Source organism: Cryptotermes secundus, unplaced genomic scaffold (genome assembly GCF_002891405.2).
Source record: "Cryptotermes secundus unplaced genomic scaffold, Csec_1.0 scaffold929, whole genome shotgun sequence".
Taxonomy (NCBI): domain Eukaryota; kingdom Metazoa; phylum Arthropoda; class Insecta; order Blattodea; family Kalotermitidae; genus Cryptotermes; species Cryptotermes secundus.
The window spans coordinates 950,704-972,176 of record NW_019725015.1 but is presented as its reverse complement, the minus strand read 5'-3'; the positions used below and the strand labels follow the sequence as shown (position 1 = coordinate 972,176).

General features: G+C 44.6%; 1 protein-coding gene across 3 annotated transcripts in view; it reads left to right on the top strand.

Annotated features, from left to right (window-relative positions):
* The window catches only part of LOC111863268 (hillarin), an 86,006-nt gene that overhangs the window by 42,097 nt on the left and 22,436 nt on the right, over positions 1-21,473 (top strand). The window lies entirely within an intron of this gene.

Below are 21,473 nucleotides of genomic sequence, written 5' to 3'. Positions count from 1 at the left end.
AACGATACACAGCGATCATTTTTCTAAATAGCGCCAACCGGTTGTTATTTGTAATGGAGACGCAGTGTGTTTCATGTGAGGTAGAAAATGGCCTCTCAGATATTACTGAAAATGAATGTATACTTCGAAATGCCATAGCTCGGTTGATACTGACGTGAAACGCAGCAAGTAGCTACAGGTGCATGAATGTTATTGAGAAATAAATTCTACTTAACCCTTAGAACACAGTGGTAACTTTATGTACCACGTACCGAGAAAGTTGGCGCAAGTGGTAACGATTCTGACTTGCATTCCGGAGGTGACCACTTCGAATCTCGGTCGAGATACCGACTCTTCTGACTGAGGATTTTCCTGGCTTTCCTCAGTCCGTCCAGACAAATACCGGGATAGAAGCTTAACGTAATTCATGGCCGCTACTTTCCACATCCTTTCCAATACATTCCTCACTACAGTCGTATCTTATTATATGTATCTGGCACGATTCTCACAGTAAATAACGATTATAGCCCTAAACAGTATTAGCCAACTGTTAATAATTTTCATTTCATGCATCCTGTTGTGTTACTATATATATAACCTCTTTATTAACCGTCACAACACAACAGATATCAAGATTAGTGCTCTGCAGAGCCGAAACTAGGCACTAATCTTGATATTTGTTGTGTTGTGACGGTTAATAAAGAGGTTATAGCCAACTGTTAGTTATCGTGGAGACACAGTATATTTCCTGTGACGTAGGAACCGATTTCCTAATATTATGTAGATTAACTTCATATTGTCACGTGTAGGGGTGGGTGCTTATAGACCGAATTTGGATTGGTGAATAGATTTATTGACCACTTAGAGGTCTTAACTACAAATAACTGTAACATTATCGCTAATTCCACACTTTACAAATCACTATACGCTACAGTGGATACAGTGGATACGATACAGTGGAAAATTTTCAGCTTCACGCGCTCAAGTCCTCTTTTCATAGACTTCATTAAAGAACTCTGTCGTCCCAATTGTCTTCAAGATAGGTCCTCGGCACGGACCACGTAGAAAACACATCTTTTCTACTGTCGCAGAGGCATGTTTATTGCGCCGTTGCTTAGCAATGATCTCGGCGCAGACCACAGAAAATACTCCTTGTAAAAGTTCCTCTGTTGCATGTTGAATAGGTAGAGTGGGAACCTGTTTGTTTGCAATTGTTGCGTAGTAACTAGTCTTGCACGCTACAATATTTTTTTTTAGGGTTGGTTGATCTCACCACGCCCCATAGTTTGAGAAACATAGTTCTAGATATAGCAGTGTATGTATATAAGAAGTCCCGTTTTCGATTCCCTCCTCTGTCAACTGTGCAAGTGCTTGGAAGCCCAGTTTGTGTTGCATGTATAATGTGGGTGCGTAGAAGTTGTAATGCTTGAAGGCGTGGTATTGGGTCATTCTGCTCTCTTACTTCAGTATCTGTACTCTACAGCGACGAATTGTAGGGTGTTGGAGCATTCTGTTCTTTTACTTCAGTATCTGTACTCTACAGCGACGAATTGTAGGATGTTGGGGCATTCTGTTCTTTTACTTCAGTATCTGTACTCTACAGCGACGAATTGTAGGGTGTTGGGGCATTCTGCTCTCTTACTTCAGTATCTGTACTCTACAGCGACGAATTGTAGGATGGTGGGTTTGGGGTTCTCACTGCGACGGGCTATAACGCCCTGTAGTTCGGAGCTTAGCTTGCCACCTGTGCCTCATGCTTTTGTGCTTCCTTTGTTGTTCGATCCTGAAGACGGAGGCGATATGTTCATCCGAACTACACTGCGGCACAACACAGCAGACTGTGCTCCTCGAATGTTAGGATGAATTTGAACTAAGTTAGACCAACCTGCAATGCTCCGTGCTTTCTTAACCTTTTCTCTAGGAACAGATGAGTAGTCAGCTTCGTTCCCCGGCCGATTTAACTCCGGGGAAATAGCCTCCGGTAACCATTGGATAGGAGGTTCGCTGGTTCCTAGAACCGGTTTGGACGCTATGGAGAAATCTCTGGCCCTGACTAGAATCGAGCCCCCATTCACCGGTTGGTATAGGAGGAAGGAGTCCAATACGTCCAGTTCCCCAGAGACGTCGCGACGCTGCTGACAAGTGGCAGTGCGTCTGCCTGTAACTGTCACCGACCTCTGATAATGTTATCAGTTGTTTTAGCATTGTCAGAGTAGTGAAAACACAGTTTCGCCGTGAAAGTCGCCAGGTGTGCTCGTTCATGACGCTTTGCTTTCACAGCTGATCACTTCACCGGCTAATCGATTATACAGTTCACAAGAGTGTGACGTAATGGGTGGCGTGTGTTTAGCCAGTCACCCAATTCGCAGAGCTGTGTGAATGTACTGACGGGTTAATGGGTTACATGGGGACTGCGGACTAACCCACAAGGGTGAGATATTCTGGGGAACTGTATAATGAAACTGTTCACTTTTGTGCTCTTGTAAAATCTCGATGTTTATGATCTGAGGTTCTCACAGCGGTAGTCCTGAAGATCACTATCTTCTCTGATATAACGCCTTGTAGTCCGTTGAAAGTCAGCAGTCGTTTCGGAGGAACGTGTCGCTTCCATACCCAAGGTCGAAGAATAAGCCGAGCAAGAAACCAGCATGAAAGCATTCGACCCTAAAATGGAGGAGATATATTCTCCCGAAACGTCGGTTCACTTTCTGTGGGCTACATATCGTTATATCGCTGCAGATATTGCTCTTGATAAATATTATTTGTGAGTCATTTCAAGAGGTTTTCTGTACCGAGACTGTACAGTGTCGGATGGTACGATGACTGATGAATTGGAAAGGATTTGGAAGGAAGTGGTCATAGCCTGATCGAGATACTATCCCGGAAATTATCTCGAGGGACCGAGGAAGACCACGAAAAGCCGGTGACCCGGAGGAGATTTTGAACCGAGCACCTCCCGAGTACAAGTGTAAAGTCTACAGTAACCTCTTCGGTGATAAATATTGTCAATTGGTGATGTAACCGCTCACTTCTTTGGCCCCTTTACGTTGGTCGCCACTCTCTCACCGCTCACTTCTTTGGGTTCTGTTACGTTGTGCGCCACACTGTTGCCGTCCTCCTTGATCCTACGTTGTGCTCCACTTATCAGCGTCCTCCCTCTTCTCGTAGATGTCGAGAAGTTAGATGGAAAGGGAGAATTGTGGTTGCTGGAGCTGTTACGCGAGAGCAGGTAAAGACGGGAGTAACTGGGTTCTGTTCAGTAATCAGTAGAGCTGAGTTCCTATCCCGGGTCTTATACGGGTCTGGCTCGGACAGGGCAGGAAGAACCCATCACTACAATTACACACACACACACACACTTTAGACCGTTGCACTTAATGGTCATTTAATCCCTTCCAGCATACTGAATATAACTGAATTTATTAATACACTTAATGTGAACTTTACTTATGCTACTTTACGGAAGGGCCTTAGTTGTAAATTTTGAGTCCGACTTTTCCGAAAGTTGTGTCAAGACCCCTCGAGGTGGAATGCCCTCTCTCTGAATCCTCAGGTCCACGAACCCCAGACTCCAAGAGAAATCCACTCCTCCACTTCTGCCATTGGTTAAGTTTTCAAACTAGGAGGTTCCCTAAATTTTGAATTCCCAATCATGTTGCTCTGCTATGTAATTCTGGCAGATGCTGACCTGACGCTAAGGTTGACAGCCCCTTGATGCATTACGGTCAGGGTGTGAGGCTCCGGCCGTCCCACTTCTAAGTTATCGCTGTCCCAAGCTGTCAGCTCTCATTTTCTCAAAGCCTTTCCGACTTTGCTGAAACTGCCAGAATTCTAGGAAATTACCAGATGTTCCTTCCTGTCCACATAGCAAAACTTGAACTATGTCCCTTCCGTGTGTAAGAGCTGGCTAACTGCCGGATCTCTTTGTTTGTAATTTAGTAATCTTAACTTAATACAAATTTAATTTACACACAACAGTCCTCCAGTCAGAATGAACGGTTACAGTGAAGCCCCCAATTATTGGTTTTAAAAACGAGAAATTAATGGGGCACACAAAATTAAGAATGTGAGGGGCCCCCATTGTGTTAAATTCGGAAACCAGTGTTTTGACCAGCGTTGAGCTCGAGTACCACAACAACTTTCGCACTTTTAAGGTCCCGGGTTTAAATATCGGGCCGGAGACCGGCAATCTGTTGTTCGTGGTTTTCGCTAGTCCCTCCAAGCAACTGCGCAATAGTACTTCAAACTGGGCCACTACCACTTCCATGTCCATTCCAATGTACTATCTAATGATAACTATCATTCGACGTTATATAGTCTGAAGTATTAAAGAAGTCATGAAATAAAACATAAATAGTTCTAATGATTGATTAGCCGGTTAACAGAATCGTATCACATTGCAAGAAAGAGCAGCCATGTTATTATTAATCTCTCAAAGCACAGCAGTAACTATGTGTAGCTCAGCAATTTGTCCGCAGATTGTGGCTTTGTTTGGTATCAATATCACAGAAAGGAGTGAACTCGTTTACGAGAGTTAAAGTTTCTACGGCAGTGGAGGTTCATATCGTTATGACCCGGTTCTCTAGTTCGTATTTCTGCAAATTTGACGAAATTTCCTGTTATAATAACACCCAGAGCCTGTCCTGAAATTAATCTGAGTAAAATCTACAGATTCACTTCCAGCCTCAGAGGAAACAAACTTCGTCCCCATTACAAAGTCAGACCTGTTAATCCCTGTTTGCTCTGAGAATCGTGGGCAAAATGCAAAGTTCTCGTAACGTTAAAGCGGTTGGTACATAATGCCTGCTGGTAAGAATGATGTGAACTCCATACTCTATCTACATTTTGATCTTTCAAGTGGCCTCATCCCTTCAGCCCCCCTTTCCTCCCTCAATATTTTAAACAAATTTCTGGCTCCCTCTGCTTGCTGCATGTATGGTTCAACCGTAGCAAACCCTAGGAGGAACGGGGAGCATTACGCTTCTCTTATGTAATTTAACTGTTTCCGTGAGGCCTCATGGTTAGGGTTCGACCTCTTCACTGTGAATCAACTACAACGGATAAATGTATCTCGAGGGGTGATGATTGACTGTTTGTCACGTATTCGTCTGAGGAAAACCATGAAGCTGCTTCCGATCGAAGGTACGTGATCCAGCAGTGTCTGAGTCAGAGTTCAAAGCTTTTGTTGGTGCGGTGACAGGCTTTGGTACGGTGAATCGTGATTAGAATACAAGTGCAGATGGCATAATGTCCTTCCCACTGGACGTAGTGTTCATCGTTTAGCGTATTCCATACTATGCACGAAATGTCTGCTTAGGAACACAACACTTCTGGCCTGATCAGTGATAGGAACGTGACCCGCCAGTTGTCGGCAGTTAAATAAACTGTTCCTCACTTATCAGCAATATAAATATAAATAGAAAGGGTTAAGAACGCGTTGTACTTTCAAGAAGGCCAGGTGCAGGGCAGTGCAAGTACTTTTCCTCAGTGCCTCGTGTTCCCAGGGACCAGGGCTCGATTCTTCTGCAGCATGGACACTCGCCCAGTCAGTGTAGTGGCGGTCTGTGAGGCACATTCCTACAAAGGCCGCCACAGGCGGTGACCTTGTCGCGGGACAACAGTGCGACCCACGCTGTAAATTTCCTCTGACCCGCAGAGAACAGTAGAATTTTACTGGCAAGTAAGGACGAGTATTGCTTTCAGTGCGGTGTGACTTCAGTTCACAATCCCGCTGTCCTCTTCGATGCTTTGGAAAGAGCATGAGTCAAACACCTGTCTACTGAAGTTCCAGCGCCTGAAAAACAAGGCTCTCCGCACCGCTGCTCACTTTCCAAGGCGCACACCGGTTCGTGAGCTGCTTTCACACTGCCTAATGCTGTATTTCGAAATTATGCATGCAGCAAGTAGAAAACATACAGAATTATGAAAATGCAAATCTTCGCAACATGGGACAAGGCGAAGCCAGACGCAGAGAATATAGAAGGCGGTCAGGCTTACCGCCGTCCAGATGACTAAGCTGTCGCTGTACCGCGAGCTACGTAAGATACGGAATGATCTGCTATATAGAGCTCGGGCTGATAGGGGCCTTGTGTACTTTTGTTAGGTATTAATGGATTGGTTTAAAAATATAAACATGAAAATGTGTATGGTGACAGTGACGGAGACGCAGGCTTGACAAAGGACGAACCCGCCCTCTCGTCAAAGAGGCTGCTCCGTGACTACGAACACTGTAACTCATGAGCCCCAAGGAGGAGCTCGACACCAAAAACCGACATATCGACGGGCCGTAACGCCGCTTTGACCGAAGTTGCCTTGTTATATTAGCACTGCACATTTCAAATTAAAACTAGGAATTAAGGCATTCGAAGTGTATCTTCTAAATTGCTCCCTATGATAATGGGCTCTGGGCAGGGAGCAACTTAGCGACTGTTGGCTTCTCAAGAGGACTCGGCTTCATAGAATTAGGCGAATGAGCTTGACAGCATTTAAGATGGCCGGACCAACATGCTATTGCCGCTGTATACCTGCGAGGCTTTCTCTAGTCATCCAAAAGCTTTTCCCCGTACAGAGGGGGTGCGCTGGTATTCAGGAGTTGTCCAGTTCGAGTATGAGCTGAGACACCGACTATCCTTCAGTGGCGTTTCCGTGGTTTTCCTCACACCCTTTCTGCAGTTTCTGGAATAATACCTCGATTGGGCCACGAACGCATCCTTCCAAATCTTTTCCAATTCATCGTTTATCTAATGCCCTACCATTCGACGCTATGTAGTCTGAAGTCTTAACAGCGTCTTAACCATTCGAAGACCGAATTTCTTCTAAATAATATATGAAAATGCAGCTCGTACCTCGCAGGAAACACACTGCGTGTCCGCTACGAACAACAGCCTATTGATGCTGTTTAGAGAAAGGGACACGGTTTGTTGTGAGAACCATGCGGTACATAGAAATAGCTGCACTGTGTGGGAAGAAGGCACAATTGTACACTAATACAACCGCTGGGCTTCGAGAGGTTAAACTAACCCACAGATAAAGTTTTCTGTGGTTTATAAATTATTCCTTTGAGATGTTTAATGATGCTATCAGTATCGAGAATATATAGCATCGATATAAATGACAACAAAGTACCCCTCCCCAGGCGGTTTCTGTTAATCGCTTTTTGTTTAATTCACAACACTTCTGCTTCGTTCGTTGATTGTATGGTGTTCACTCGTCAGCACGACCACTAATGGGCGTCTTGCCTGGAGAATCTGCTCCAGAGGAGGCGACCTTCTGCCATTCTCCTCAAATAAAAATGTCCTTTCTTTCGTGCATTCAGAAGTGTTCGTTTCTATATGTCGAAAGTATTGTTCATTGCGCAGACGCAATCACCCGCTGCTCTCAAGCCGAAATAAATGAGAGTCCTAGAGCCTGTGGGTTTCTGAAGAGCTGTCCTGTATAATTCTGGGAGAGTGACAGTTCCTGGGGCACGTTGGCACCGACGTATCTGTCCGTCTGTCTCTCCTCATGTAATCTCGAAACTGCTGAAACGATTTTCACGAAATTTGATGTTTCGAGGTTTTAGTAACTTTTTTCCGAAACGCCTCAGTCTTCTTTGAAACCGGACAAATATAATGCAAGGAGTTCTTACAACAGACAACACCAGATGACACACATCACATGCATTTTTACGAATATCATAGACAGCGATGGTGACCGCGATGCAGTTGTCGGGACTGAGAAATCTGACGAAACAGCTCAGGTCACCGCCGGAATTCAAACGGGGTACATTTAGCTTCAAGTACCGCTGTTCAGGACAAGTTACCTTGATTGGATCCTTGTCCGCCTCTTAGCCAAGTGTGGGACGCTGTGCTGTTTGTTTATTCGAGTGACGATTTGCGACATACAAGGTCCGGCCTGTGACGTCACAAGAGACGTGGGGGTGAGGGGCGCCCACTTTCTGCGAATTATAGGTACAGCACAGGCATGTCCAACTTCAAACAGGTTGTGATCGACTTTTTAGTGCCAAAACTGCCGGTGACCTACCACCCCCTCCTATGGTCATACCTCGCTTTAAGCAAAAATATTGGTAAAAATAACACGACATATGATGTTTGTTGTAAAAGCAACATACATTGAAAGTACAAACTACTTTAACACGTATTTTCCCTTCAAAATCTGAATATACTCATATTATATTACAAGTGAATTTGCATGCTTTTCACGTATAATTTCCTTGTAGGCCTATGAGATCGACCAAAAATCGTCTCGCGATCGACGCGTTGGACATGCGTAGTATAGCACATTGGCCCCGTGTTCAGAAAAATGTTCTTCCGAAGCATTACAAATCTGCACGGTGCCGTAACGCAGAAATATGAAGACTAAGCAGATGTTATTTTGTTTACAAGTGTGTTGTGAAGTCAGCTCTTTTGTTTCTGTGTCACACTTTCGTGAAGTTGCTGCAGATGTTATTTTGTTTACAAGTGTGTTGTGAAGTCAGCTCTTTTGTTTCTGTGTCACACTTTCGTGAAGTTGCTGCAGATGTTATTTTGTTTAAAAGTGTGTTGTGAAGTCAGCACTTTTGTTTCTGTGTCACACTTTCGTGAAGTTGCTGCAGATGTTATTTTGTTTAAAAGTGTGTTGTGAAGTCAGCACTTTTGTTTCTGTGTCACACTTTCGTGAAGTTGCTGCAGATGTTATTTTGTCTACAAGTGTGTTGTGAAGTCAGCTCTTTTGTTTCTATGTCACACTTTCGTGAAGTTGCTGCAGATGTTATTTTGTTTACAAGTATGTCGTGAAGTCAGATCTTTTGTTTCTGTGTCACACTTTCGTGAAGTTGCTGAAGAAAATTGAAGAGTAAAAAGGCACACTCGTCTCTCTTTTAATTGCTTAACCACACAGCACGAAGACATATGGAGAAATGGAGGTATAGCTTCGAGTATTCTTTACCGCGCCGCTCGATGGAGGTGCGTGGTCAGGTTAACGCCTCTAGCCTTGCCCGAATATTGCTATGGAGTGGGTAGCGCTCATGTTCTTGTTCGAATGTTCTTGGGTTCTAATCTTGACCCGGAGGTGGGTGATCCTGACTGGGATTTTTCGCGGTTATCTTTGGGCTTTCTCGATAAAATATCCTTCTAGTACCTCCGACTGGACCACTTCCACATCCGAGTTTACCAGTTACTGATCGTTGTATCATTTGATGCTAAGTAGTCTGGAAACGTTCGTTAAATGGCCTTAAATAAAGACAGCAGGAAGACCTGTCGCCATTTATATTCAGTTTGTTTGTTTGTTAGAGCCCTTGCTTCCCACTCTAGCCTGTGTGATGCAGTCGACGTGACAGACGAATGTCGAAATCCGTTGCTTGTGTCATGTGCGTACAGTTCCGTGTTTTAAGTTTTATTACATGTCATGCAGTTGCTAAGCGACGACATGTGACGTCATGACCCTGCGTCCGTTAGATTAGCCGTGTCGTCGTCGACATTTCTCTGATGCCTTCGCTCTCAGGTTTAGGCTGCCTGCTGCTGCGTGAATGAGCAGGCCGGTATCATTTGAGAGATAATTCAGTCGGTACAGCGACAGGCCATGGATTGGACGGTCATTCTACCGACTGAGCTGTCCCGGCTCCATAGGATGATCAGTGAATAATTAATCTGAAGGGATGCGGAAAAATTTCGTTGTTGATTAATTTTTAGGCACCATCTCGGCTTTTGCCTGGGTGGATTGAGAAAACTGCGAAGGACCAGTCAGGATAACTGGTTTCCAGGCCGATACCCGAAGCCGAGGCCTGCGGAATACGAAGCAGGCATGCCAACCATCGGTGCCTTTCTGACATAATGGTCATCAGTGCTGCTAGTGAAGAGCTGCTTCGATGCATTCCACGTCTTCACAGCTTATTTCCATTTTAATATTATGCCCCGTAAGAGTAAGCCACTTACAGTTGATGCAGATCGCATTGCCCCGTGTTTCTGTTGGCTTGCCTTGACGTCCGTGCAGGAACGCTGGAAAGCGGGTCAGTGATCCGGCACGTGTGTCCGTCTTGCACGCATGCCCAAAAACGGGGACGCTTCGGAATAATGGGAATCAATTCAACACTGGCGGGAAGGAATGTATATTGGTACTGTTGCCATATAAATCATAGTGGTAATTATGTATACCGCCCGATGTGACATTCAAAACCTCTGCATTTTGTCCACACAGTGTATTTATATATTTCATATCATTCTCAGAATCACTAGAGATTATTTCCCGAAACATTAACCGGTTGGTCTTCATAATGGAGACGAAGTGTGTTTTCTGTGAGGTGGGAGCTAAATGCAATATTATTTAGATGGACTTCAGACTTCAAATGGTTAAACATCCCGTTTATGCAAGGGAGCATAAAATGTTCCCGTGTCTCGCCCGGAAAAAAAAGTTGCCTTTCTTGGCAGTATCACAGAATGTAGCACCTGAAAATCCAAAGAAGGACTGACGCTCACATTAAGAGGTTAAATTTTGCTCATGTAATTAAAAAGAACATCAGGAATGAGGAGGAACACGCGGTAGCGTAACTGCAAGCTGGAAGGTCGCGGGTTCGATTTTCTATGAGGTCATTGGATTTTTTCAATTGGCCTAATCCTTCCAGCCGCACTGTAGCCCTGCGGTCGATTCAGCCTCTAACATAAATGAGTACCAGGAATCTTCCTGGAGGTGTTAGGAACACTAAAACGGCTAAAGTTAAGACTGATTTACCAGCTATTTATAGGGTTCAAGAAAATCTAGATGCTGGAGAGTAAGTAGTAGTAGTAGTAGTAGTAGTAGTAGTAGTAGTAGTACTATGAGTGCTGTCACGAATTATGCCATCTTGGCTATTCATATTCATAATCATTTCTGAGGCAATAAGACTTCAGACACAATGCAGGACTCCTTAGATGAAAGATCAGCCTATCGCAAGTTCGGGTTTATTATAAAACAACGCAGAACAAAAATATGAGAAGCGATATTTGAACCCCGTGACTCCAGTGCGAAGTGTACTCTGCGATGACATTTGTGGTAACACGGTCAGCTATACATGTATGTACGTAGATGTACACTACTTGCTCACTGTAAACAGTCTGGTAATTTGTTTACACTTTCCTTTTACACCCAATTTAATAGGCTTACCTCACAAGATAGGTCCGCGTTTCAGTCGGGTAAGCATTTGGTCTGAGACCTGGTTCTGTCCGTGCTTGAAAATGACTGCTTTTTGAGATGTGCTGCCATGTAGTTTGGTAGAGAAGTGCAAGCTTTTCGAAGGAAATTTCGAAGGAAACTGCTGCCTACATCCTCAGGATAGAAGAGTGCCGAGACACCATGTAGTTTGGTAGAGTGCTGTCTTCATATACGTAGTCTGCTATATTGCTATCAACGTTCCGCATTCACCTGCTGCCTCCATCTTCAGGGTACACCTCAGATGTCATTATTCATACCTGATAANTACCATTTGCTTTAACAAAGAAGGAACTCTGCAGTTTTCTCACGCAGTGTATTTATGTGTTTCATATGATTCTCACGAGGAGCGATTATTTATCTAACAGTATTAATCGATTCGTCTTTGAAATGGAGCAGTATATTTTTTTCTATCAGGTAGAAACTGAATTTTTAAATATATTCTCACGAACTTCAGGCTTCAAAGCGTTAATGCATACAGATGAACAACCTCACAAGACGAGGTCATAGCGACTCAGAATTAATTCTGTAATAAAATTCCTTTGGGTACTTGGTAGGGCTTCTCAGATGTAGGATGGGCCCACCGAAAGTTCTGTCTCTACCTGCACAAGACAGCAAAACACAGAAATACAGAAATCGCTGGATACAAATCCTTGCGTCCAGCGGAATTTGAGCCCATGATCGCAATTTTATAGTCATTAAACTGTTCTTAGGTAAATGCCGTTGACGGAAATGAATTCTAATAGCAGCAGGAATGACAACTGCGACAAGAACACGAACCGGAAGACTGATCTGTGTACCAGAGTGCACACTGTTTCCACGTGCGTTCTTCCTGCCATGAAATTCCGAATGCTCTCGACTTCTCCGAACAGCTGTGATGAAGACTTTGATAATATCAAGCACAACTTCCGTTATTCTTGTTACTATGAGAAGGCCTACCGTAGTCATTATGAATACTATTCCTTATTGTTACTAGCATTGCGACTGTACTTGTATTTACTTTTACTATTGCTGCTGTATTTCTGAAGAGACACTGGTGTCACTTCCACCTCACAAATTTGCGCTTGCTCCATGTTGTTATTAGCATTTCTTCTCCCTCGCGCATGGCATAGGGTTCTAGTACCTCCACCATAACCCTGCGAGTTGTAGGAGGCGACGAAAAGGGAACTCAGTGCCTGGGATATAACTGGGCTAGCCTTTTCCTGGAGCATGTAAATACGGGGACATAGCCCTTCGGGGTGAGGGAGTCTCGAATCTGAGACAGTAAAATATATGGTCACGAGTCCCGCGAGAATCGGATCCGAAAATGACTGCGCTGACGAGGACTTACAGCAATTGTAAACGACACACCCGTCCTCTCGTCAGAGAGGTCGCCCCACATCAAAAAACCCGCAACTGGCTGACAGTAACAAAAATCTAGTCTTGGACCCCAGATGGGAGCTTGACACCATGATAGACTGTCGGTCGCAACGTAACTTTGACTTTTATTTGGGTTATTAGCAATTGTAGGAAATTCAGCGACCTCAAGTGGCAAATAGTTCGTAACAAATTTCATCAAAATCCTTAAAAAAACCTTGAGTTGAAACATGCGGAAATACCACGTACACGCCATCTCCCCTGTAGGGCCTTTGTGTTTATTTTTAAGCACGTGATGCCGACGATTCAAAAGCGTAACAATGGGTTATGGTGCTGTGCTCTTGATCTGCGCAGAGTTCACCACTCACGGAGGACTGTTTGCTGAAAAGTAGTGCAGTAGACTGGCGCTGCAGCGCTATGTGAATTTCACGTTTTTACGCGTGCAGTGCGAGACCGGATTAACCGGGGTGCAATCTTTCAGGGCCTGATGATCTCTCGTAATGAAACAGGAACATTAAGTTCATCCTTCATTTCAGTCCCCAGTCTTTTCATATCCCTTTGCTTATAGCAACAGTGAGAAGATGGGCTCTGAATGTCCATGCGTAAGGGCTCCAGACTTCCTGAATTCGAGAGTGGTTCTTGGGTTCACAAGAATTTCTTAGCAGGAAGCCTTGTCTAATATTTTATTCATATATCGGTCCTCCCATGTTTTTGCCCAGGATCCAGTATCAGTGTCAGGACTTAAATTGACGAAATGCGTGTTATTCAGTGGAGATGTGTATGCTGCCTACTACTTTCACAAAGTCTGAACCTGAAGAAATGTAAAACAGCGTTGTATTTCAGATTCTCACAGTGGTAAATACAAAGTGTTCTATCCTCCGGGATGTGATGCCTGCAGTCCGGTAGAATGTCACTGACGTTTCGGAGGAATTACTGCCCCTACATTGGGGGTTAGTGGTATACCAAGCAAGCAGCAACAAAAATGGATGCTATTGGCCAGGGCCGTGTTCAATCTTTGAGGGGGGGAGGTTTACCTACCAGAGATTGGTTTGTTTTGCCACTGATGTACCAATCCCTAAATATGAACCTTACCTTTTTTTTGTATATGCACACCCTCAACTTTGCATTTCTTAAAGAGAAACCAGGTATTCCTGGGTGAACATCTGGTTGGAAAAAAAGCTGGGAATTCTATGACTAGCCGTGTAACCATCAGCTGTAGTCGCCAAAGAAGTCAAATATGGATATTTAAAAACTTGCGGTGAATTTTAATTTCGTAAGTAGGCAGTTGGTTCTCTGGCCTTGCGGTCGCCCCATTGATCTCTGCTGGAGACTTGAATGCACGGGTAGAAGCCGGGCCTGCGCAGTGTAAGGGAATGCAGTGATGTAATGATGCGTGACGTCACCACGTGGGAAGTTGCTGTGTGCTGGGGCGTGCTAATACCGTTCATGCCGTTGTCCAAATGAATTTAGACTGAAAAGAGAGTGGAGAAAATTGCATAACGAGAAATATCGCAATGCCCTTTTTCCAGCTCAAGAATTTCGTTTTACAAACCCCGCTCCAATACTGAGACTTTTAAAATTGGTCTTTGTGTCTAATTTTGAGTTTTCCCACGTCACTCTTTTCTTCGAGATATGAGCTACGCAAGTATGCTAATGCCCTTCATTCTGTGTTCATATACTTGTTTATTTAATGATGCTGGGAATATCTCCAACTATCTATCGTCGAAGGGTAGGATTATTAGGGAATAATAAATCGGAAATGATACAAAGGGATCCAGTCGTGGTCTGTTACGAAGCAATATCGGCGTTAGCCTGGAGAGACGGAAGAATATCACGAAAATTCCAGGTTAAGGTAGCAGGTGTTCGGACTCCGACTTGGACACGGACCCTCCTGAATGCTACCCGTATGAGGATGAAGTGGTCTGAGCATGTAGCACGAAGGAAGGAGAGTGAGTCAGGTTGAACACTCGAGGTACAGGCCTGTGTCTAGATTACACGATAACAGCAAAGAACGCAAAGAGACCGCCTTCCACACCTGGCGTATCGGTACAGTCCCAGGGCACAACACGACTTAGGACGATCATGGCGACAGTGGTGAGATCGAGCTTATCTAGGGCTATGTGGACACTGACCGTCTAACGTGCGGAGTTCTTGAGAATGAGGAAGAATCTCATGGAAACACGTTGTTAAAACTTGAACCGAAGTGTACTGTCTTGTGGGATGATACGCTGTTTAGTCTTGGAGTTCACCAGTGTTTCGGAGGAATGTACTGCTTCCACTTTCAGGGTTAAAGAGTAAACGAAGCAAGTAGCAAGAAACAGGTGGCAAGTAAATATAAGTTGCTTGCTTGGCTTACTCTTGGACCCTGAAGATGGAGGTTGTACATTCCTCCGAAACATCTGAGACCTTCACTCGGACTAGATGGGGTCACGCCCCAGGAGACAGTACGTAGCTTCTGTATTGTAATCAACCGGTCAGTTCTGTTTACGGAAATATCATTGATTGTCGTAAGAATTTTAAAATCGTATAAATGCTCCCTGTGTTCAGAATGCAGAGTGCTGTATGTTGCAGTAGGTGATACTTATTGCTGCCAATATGTATGAATGATGATGATGATGGATGATGAATGAGGAAAGTGGGACTTGTTCAGTTGATTGGGATCTGTTCATCCCGGACGAGATACGAAATCTGCGCATTGGCGCACGGCTGGCCTTGACTCCTTCATTTCGCGCATGCGTGTTGCCATTTTGATGTTCAAATGTCTTCGTTTTGTGAGCTCGTAAGTATGAAGTGATGACATTGTGAAGAGTATTGTCTCTTGGGATGTGATGCCGTGTAGTCTGGCAGTTTGCCGATGTTTCGGAGGAAGGCTGCTTTCTTCTTACTGCTTGCTGACTTGGTTTGCTCTTCGGCCCTGAAGACAGAGACCATATGTTTCTCCTAAACATCGGTGAACTTGTGTCAGGTTACACGGCATGGCAACCCTCACGACAAGACTCTTCATATTCGTCGCTCTAAGAGCAAGAACTTCCTCCCACAGGTGACGTCGTCACAGTCTGTCCCTGTGTTTCTGCGAAGTTCTACATTGAACTTAGAAGTGTAATTCTGTTCATGTCGGTCCAACACTAGCCGTAACTGAACCTGAAATCAAAGGATCACATTTTTCCTAAAAACAAAAAGACGCTTCCCGCCTTTTATGGAATCAGAAGTTTCACTGACGCCCCCCGCTGGTTTCTTCAGGCTCTTCGACCAAAATTCTATATCTGCCTCGCCTCTCTCCTTCCATGCTACATGTTCCGCCAATCTCGCCCTAAATGTTTGGTAAAACGTACATATTATGAAACTCTTCGTTATGCACTTTTCTCTGGCATTCTGCTTCGTCCTCCCTCATACGTCCATCTTTCGCTGTTTCGATAAACTCATGTACACTGCACAACAGCCAGAAGTCTGGGCTGTTCGTCTCATCGGAAGTGTGGCGTTGTTTCTCTTGCAGAGACAACTAGTTTTGTTACGTTCATAGGTTTCTTTCCACACTCTTTCCATCGTAAGGAAACTGTTGCGTGCGTGGCGAGAGTCGCATTTCTTTGCGTCAGATCATGTCGTGGTGTAGTTTCAGTTTTATTCCCATTCGTTTGAAGACAGCTTACTTACGTATTCGAGTAGTTTTCTGCACCCAAAAGCAGCCGGACCGTTTCAGTGTTTTTGTCGTCTGACTTCCTTCACAGGTCTTGTACTTGCGTTCTGAAAGGCACAAAAGCGATATGTTTGTGAGCCCCAGAACCTAGGACACGAAAAGGAGCAGTTATTTCGGTTCACCTTTTTCTGTATGGACATGCAAGTGTTTAATTAAACCGAAAACACATTTTAAATCAAAGCAATAGTTTCGACTAATTAATTGCTCGGAATATCATCCTTGAGAAGGTGATAGTTGCTCAGCCAATTAAGAAGTTACCAGCATATTATGGAGCCTGAATATTCGTTGATGTTTTCGTAAGAGCCCGCCGTTGGACCTGAGCCAGATGAATCCAGTCAATGCCTTCCTATCGTACTTAACATACAGGTTAATATTATATACCACTTTACGCTTAGGTCTTCCAAATGATTTATTTTCTTCAGATTTTGCTGACAGTACTTCGTATACTTGCGTGCTGCATGTCTCACCCATGTCAACGACGAATATAATTTCACGCACACTCCACTGCTGTTGTGTAAGCAGCCTACATATGTAAGCTGTGCCAATAACGTTTTGTCGCCGTCAGCATCTCCTTGTTCGCAAAGCACGTGCCACTTGTCACTCGGAATTTGTAGGCCAACACATCCTCCTTACGTCACCTTATTAAGGTCAAGGCGCGCCTGGCAGATAACTGTTTCACGACATTGTTTCATCTGCGGAAGTTGGCGAGAGGTTTCCAAAAATTGTATGCAAGGGTCTCATCCATCCTTTTGTGGGAGATTACAAAACTTTAAGGATTTCCATAACATTCTCATCATGATAGCATTAAGCTGTTGGCCAGTTCCCCCTAAGCTGAAGTTGTCCCTGTGCTTAATTAAGAACCCCGTCATCACGGCGCATGAGGCAGTGGAAGTATAGCGCCACGCATTCTTAACCTCAGCACTAGATGGAGGTGAGTGGCCAGCTTCATGCTCTAGTCGCTTTATCCCGAAGAATGAGAGTCCATTACCCATTGGTGGGCCCCACAGCAAGTGTGGACCCTGTGAAAGACAGATCTTTCTCCCCTGCTAGGAATCGAACCGTGATCCTTAGATCGTCAAGGCCGTAACGTGGTCACTAGAGTCACTATATTGACTGGGCTAACCCGGCCCATGTTCGGTTTAGGTTGCAAGGTGATGATCCTCCATTTCCTATGTTTCTACGATTATTTAATGTCGATGTTTAAGCAGATCATTTTGCTATTTTCTAAAATACCTTTTGTAGGTCTGTTGTGTCCAGGGGTTTTCTGGCATCTTCTAGTTTAGGATCCGTCATTTTGTGTGCTGCGAGTACTACGACGAAATTAATGTGTAACATGATTATAGAATAATTAATTGGAAAGGATGTGGGACTGAGGAAAACCACGAAGTAACTCAATCAGGATAATCGGACTTGGTTCGAGATTTGAATCCGGGACCTCCAACATACGGAGTTTTGTTGCAGAGCCTGACTAGACGCATGTGGGAGCTTGATGTTGAAATGATCTGAAGGAAATAAGGTGTGAGTGTGTGGGCTGAATTCATGTGTCTCAGGATAGGACCACTGCCGGCCTCAGGTGAACGGCGTACTCAGTATTGCACCTATGGTTCTCACAAGGGGGTATATGGACACTGCTGCCCTCTGAGATGTGACCCCATGCAATCTGAAATAAGTTCACCGACGTTTCGGAGGAGCATACTGTCTCCTTCTTCAGGTTCGACGAGTGAGCGAAACAAGGAAACAGCAAGACTATTCGATCCTGTAGATGGAGGCAGTACGCTTCTCCGAAATGTGGATGAACTTCTACCGGGCAACACAATGTCATCCCAGAAGACGTAGGTCTAATCTTCGCAGTAATGGAACTTCGGGCTCCACATAATTCGCGAAATTCATTGGTCAGCTGAATGGCTGTCAGCTTGTGGCGGCGGTGAAGGAAGCTACTGTGGACGGAGACATCCGAGGAGCTCTGCCCCGAGCCTGGGACATACAGCATCTGTGTAAATGTGCTTATCCTCAGTCACTCCAGTAGCGTGATTCTTGACGAGTCAAATAAGGCGATTAAATGCCAAAACATTGCATCATGGCGGCGGCCTTCGACGTGAAAGAGTTGCGAAACAGCGAGCGGAGGCGCGTATGGAACGCAACGCGCGGCGTGTCCATACCGGGACATGTGGCCTCAGCAGTTGATACGTGCTGTGTTCTGTTCGTGTCTCTCTCACAGTAAGAGAAGAAGCCGTCTGCTGGGGTGCGAACATGTGTAGTTTTGTAAATCGGCATTTTGAGATACGAAGTCTCAAGACTCTTTGTCTTGGCCCGCAAGCAGCTTATGGCTTTCGAACCAAACATTTCCCATACTCACAGCATGGAATGTGGAGTCTCTCAAAACACTGAAGGACCGTGTTTACTGTACATACCACGCAGTTTAACATATACAGCTGTGCACTTTGCCCACAGAGGGGTGTGTATTTATGTGTTCGGTGTGATTCTCACAGTAAACAGCGGCTGTTTCCCTAACAGAATTAGCCGGATGGTCGTGTGTTTTCCTTGAGGTAGAAGCCGAATGTTTAGTTATTTATATATGGCGGCCTCCAAATTATGCAACTCTCAGTTAGGCAGAAAATAAACATTCCGTGGTCCTTGTCCTCAGCATTTCACGAACCCACTAGTCTACTAGAATTCTTGTACATCCAGGCTAGTGAGTAGTGCTCAGGCCCTGAATAACTACCTCCCCCCCCCCAGTTTCCTATTTTCTTCGCAATTCAAAGGATTAAGACCATTTCCATGAGGTAGGAGTGTTTTTCAAACGCTATTTAGATGAACTTCTTGATTCCAAGGCCTAAGACGGTTTGTTGGATATACTGGTAGTCCCAATATACGCGGCTAATAGCACTGATTGTCATGTTCCCCACATGGCATGGTTCCAGTGGAGGCCGCGTCCCTGTTCCTGTTTGTTGTGTTTACTCAACTATGAAAGCATTCATAGGTTCAGTACCAAAGCAAAACGTGATCTCCCTCCAAGGGAAATTGTATAAATTGACGCGCGAGGACCTGAGTTCTCACAGCGATTACTGCGGAGAGAGTTGTCTGTGCGGTCCCGTGGAACTCTAGCAACAAATTGCTTCCAGTTTCGGAGCTGGAAGATAAGTCAAACAAGCAACCTGTCATTTCTTACTGCCTTCTCCTTCCTGGCTAATTGCCGGATTTATTCATGAACCCTGAGGAGGGAGGCAATATGTTCCTGCGATATGTCGGACTTCACGGCATTACGCCCCACAAGATAGTATTCATCGAGACGGTATTTGACCGCGTTACGTAATATAAGTAACTCCATGGAGTTTAGTGCTTTTACCAGAAGCTAACAGATGTTCATCTACTCAAGAATCCGAAGGTAAATTACTGTGCTCGGCCTTAGAATTATCATCGTCGGCGCCTGCATCTCTCAAGCGGTCTTTATCCTTCAGGATTTTCTGCCAAATATTTGTATGTATTTCTCATCTCTCCCATATGTACTACATGCCCTACCCATCTCTTATTCCTGGATTTGATCATCCTAGTAATATTCAATCTTCTTCAGTTTATATGGACTGTATCCTCTGGCATGTCCCGTTTCAGAATTCATTTCTGAAACCATGAATCTTACAGATAGTTGGTACGACTGCTTTGACAGCGGACCGACCTATCGTGAGGCGCCTACAGGACCTCGCAGTACGGCACAAGCACAAAAACGTGCGGACATATATGAAATTAAAATCAAAGATCCTAGTGTTCAAGAGGTCAAAGACCTCAGTAATATTTAGAGAAAAGTACAAATTGTAAGGTTCATTATACTGCTTTCCATGGTTTGTTCAGCGTCTCCGTGTTCTGAGACACCCTCAAATTAGACGTCAGGATCTTTCGGATTAAGCTTTCGTCAGTGTTTGAAGCCACTGAGTTAGATCAGACTACTGGGCTCGCCCAGTTTCCCTGAGAGATGTCTTAATGTTATCCACCCATCTCTCTCTTGGTCTTCCCAGAAGTTTCTTCACTGGAATCCTGCAGTGTGTGCCTCATCTGATTCCCCTGCCCCATATTCTGTGTCTCAACCTTCTCGACTTCGGTAATCTAACAGTACTAGTGGCCTGCACCATTCAACAGTGTTCATTCAAGCTATATGCACCACCCACTTTGTCATTAAAAAGTTTTTGCATTTATGCGCATGGTATGATTCTCAGAATCAGCGGCGATTGCCTTCAGACATACCATTAATCCATCGAACTTTGATAGTTTCGCCCGCTCGAACGCTGAGGTCGTGGTTTCGAATCCCGCTGGAGGCAAGGATATCTCTGTGTGTGTTCACTCTGTGTTTGTGTCGCTCTGTGTGTAGGTAGTGGCCTTGCGACGGCTGATCACTCGTCCAAAAGGTCCTACCGACTGTGTATGGGATTACGAAACTGAAAAAAAGCAGACTGGACGCAACAAAGGGCTGCAGAGCCATTGATGAGTGAATGCATTCTACCATTCGGTGCGATATAATTTTGGCTAATAATAACGTCGTTAAATAGCACAAGAAGGAATCAACAGTACACATGCTTTCTCTATAATCGTGTGCTTTTATTTTGTACTGTATTTAACAACACTTTGTCACCTGAATACGTTATATAGCGTAAAGTAGGTTGGTTATGAATGATGAATGAGGAAAAGCGTCGAAGGAAGCCACGACTGCCTGTTCTAAAAACAATCAGATTCAAACCGAGCATGTTTCGAATACGAATCTTGAGCCTCACTTCTGAGCCAACCCCTCTCGGTGCACTTAGTGGCAATATGGACATATGCTGTTCCCAAAAGCCGCCATTAAGCCTTTAAAGACTGAATTTATTCTAGTTCATACTTCACCGGAAATACATTCCTTTTCCGCTACGAACAACAACCAGTTTAGATGAAGAGTCGCTGTTCCTTGTGAGAGCCAAACAGAACACACAGATACACTGTGGGCAGAATGCAGAGTTTTAATGTGTTAAAGCAGGTGGTACATATAGTAACCACCGGGCTTTTAAAGGGATCATGTCAACTAGCAGCAAACTGGAACCTGATTCCTAATTAGTGGACATGCGCGCGCATCCAGCACCTGAGATCGGCACTAGAAGAGCTGCTTAAGACACGGAAACAAGTGCGTGCAGTGCGGTCGCATTCGCGTTTTATGGTAGGATGCATTCCTGAAGACAACGGCATGGTTCACACGATACTGTTAATGGGCGGCCATCTGGAGAGGCCCTGCCGTGTGGTAAAGGCCAGTTTTGAAGCACATGCG